This window comes from Heterodontus francisci, chromosome 11, assembly GCF_036365525.1.
Source record: "Heterodontus francisci isolate sHetFra1 chromosome 11, sHetFra1.hap1, whole genome shotgun sequence".
Lineage (NCBI taxonomy): Eukaryota > Metazoa > Chordata > Chondrichthyes > Heterodontiformes > Heterodontidae > Heterodontus > Heterodontus francisci.
Window position 1 is genome coordinate 112,180,112 of NC_090381.1, and position 2,467 is coordinate 112,182,578.

The following is a 2,467-nucleotide window of genomic DNA, read 5'->3' on the forward strand; positions in this document are numbered from 1 at the left end:
ACCAAAATGGAGGCGCCCACAAGTAGGCAGAGAGAAAGACAGACACATAGTTAGAAACACGCAGAGTCATACAAAAATGGAGATGCAGGTGCGCATATGCAACATAGACACAAATAGATAAAAGGAGAGAGAGAGACAGACAGAAAGAAAATTCTTGCATTTGTATATCGCCTTTCATAACCTCAGGAAGTCCCAAAGCGCTATACAGCCAATTATGTACTTTTGAAGTGTGGTCACTGTTGTCATGTAGGGGAATGCAACAGCCAATGTGATAAATGATCAGATAATCTGTTTTATTAAGCGATTTTGACTGAGGGAGAAATATTGATCAGGACACCAGGGAGGACGCTCCACAATATTGCAATGGGATCTAATACGTCCGTCTGACAAGGTAGTTGGGGGTGCCTTGGTTTAAACGTCTCATCCATAAGATGACATCTCCGACAGTGCAGCACTCCCTCAGTGCAGCACTCCCTCAGTGCGGCGCTCCCTCAGTGCTGTACGGGGAGTGTCAATCTAGAACTTGGGTTCAAGTCTTTAAGAAGAGGGGCTTGAACCATTGATTGAAATCTCATGGCTGAAACCATGGCAACAATCCACTCAGGGCCAATTAAATCTTGTGGCCTCTGACATCACAATCACATCCAAGCCAGACTTGCTGTGGCGATGGTCATTTATCTTATGTTAACAACACCGAAATGGCCACGAGTCTGTTGGGCTTCAACCTGAGGAGCATCCTTCTGAACAAAGTCTGGGCAGGCTTCAACATAAGCCAGTTTCGGCAGGTGAGCGAGGGAACCAGGATGAGGTCCAATGGAGCGATCCGAAGGGGCGGTGGGGCTTTTTCGAAAAGAGAGGAAGCAATGGAAGAAATGTACTTCAAGAAAAAGGAAAGGGAGTTGATTGATACGATGAAGTCTCATTACAAGGAGGAGATTTCTGCTCAAGAGAAGGAGGTCAAGCGTTTGCAGGAGAACATTGAGTGGCACAAGGAAAAACTGGAAAACCTGGATGAACAGAAGTCATCAGATTGACTAAATTAACTGACCCCCCCCCCCCCACCCCCCTTCCCCCCTCCCCGCTCACGGGTAACTTTCAGTAAACTTTACAAAGAAGACGTGTGCTTTTGGAGTAAATTGTATCTTTCCAAATAATAAAGATAGCATTATGAGCTTTTCTGTGTTCTGAGCTTTAGGTGCTGGATGGTCTGTTGAAACTCACTGAGATGCAATTGCTTGGATCACCTTTGCTCAGTTGATCACTCTCTGACTTTGGAGCAGGTTGTGCGTTCAAGCCCCACTCTGAGCCTTGGTCACACCATCCCAGTTAGACCCTCCACTGATGATAGCTTGCCTTTATATTTAATGTAGTAACCATCGCAAAGCGAATAACAACTCACATTTATGTAGCACCTTTAACATCCGATGGCACTTCACAGAAGTATTATCAAATGAAATCTGACACCAAGCCACGAAAAGGAGACATTCTGAACGGTGACTAAAAGGAGGGACTTCAAAACAAGAATGAGCCAATGTAGGCCAGAGAGCACAGGGGTGATGGGTGAAAGAGATTTGGTGCGAGCTAGGATATGGGCAACAGAATTTTGGATGATCTCAAGTTTACAGAGGGTGCAAGATGGGAATGCAGGTGGCGAGGGAAATGTAAAGAAGGTCAGTAGAGCTGTAGTGTGTCTGTGAGTGCTTCCTGTCTGCTTGTTGCTGTGGCTTAGGCAGACCCTAAAGACACAACCCAATGCCAATATTTAAAGAGATGCAGGTCTGAATCAGCCAACATTTCTCCCTTAGCCATGACTGGTTATTCAAGTTATACTGGTTAGAATTGAGGAATCCTGCTGACATCCAGTACTTGGTGAGCCAGAATTCCCTCCTATTGAATACTGGGAAGACTAAAGCCATTGTTTTCGGTTCCTGCTCCAAACTCTGTTCTCCAACCACCGACTTCATCCTTCACCCTGGCAACAGTCTGAGATTAAACGAGTCTGTTCACAACATAGATGTCATATTTCACCCCGAGATGATCTACTGACCACACATTCGCACCATCACTAAGACCGCATATTTCAACTTCCGTCACATCACTGACTCTGCCCCTGCCTCAGCTCATCTGCTGCTGAAACCCTCATTCGTGCCTTTGTTGCCTCTAGATTTGACTATTCCAACACACTCCTGGCTGGTCTCTCCCATTCTGTAGAGAGGGCATTAAACTAAATAGTGGGGAGAGGGTTCACGTGAGGGGAGATTTGGAAATTTAAAGAGAAAAGGCATAGTAATAGTACAGGGTAGTGATATGGGTAATGGTAACCAGAGTGTGACTGGAAGGGTCACAGTGTACAAACATAAGAGTGCGCCAGCAAATATTGTCAGAGTAGGGAAAAGTAGCTTCAAACTAACAGAGGTGGAAGGAGGGTTCGGGTGAAGGGAGACTTAGAAATCCAAAGATAAATGTT

The 2,467-nt window shown here is 45.4% G+C and overlaps 1 pseudogene; it reads left to right on the forward strand.

The window, feature by feature from the left end:
• Nucleotides 1-698: 698 nt before the first annotated feature.
• Nucleotides 699-1,034, forward strand: LOC137375087 (ATPase inhibitor, mitochondrial pseudogene; annotated as a pseudogene).
• The last annotated feature ends 1,433 nt before the right edge of the window (nucleotides 1,035-2,467 follow it).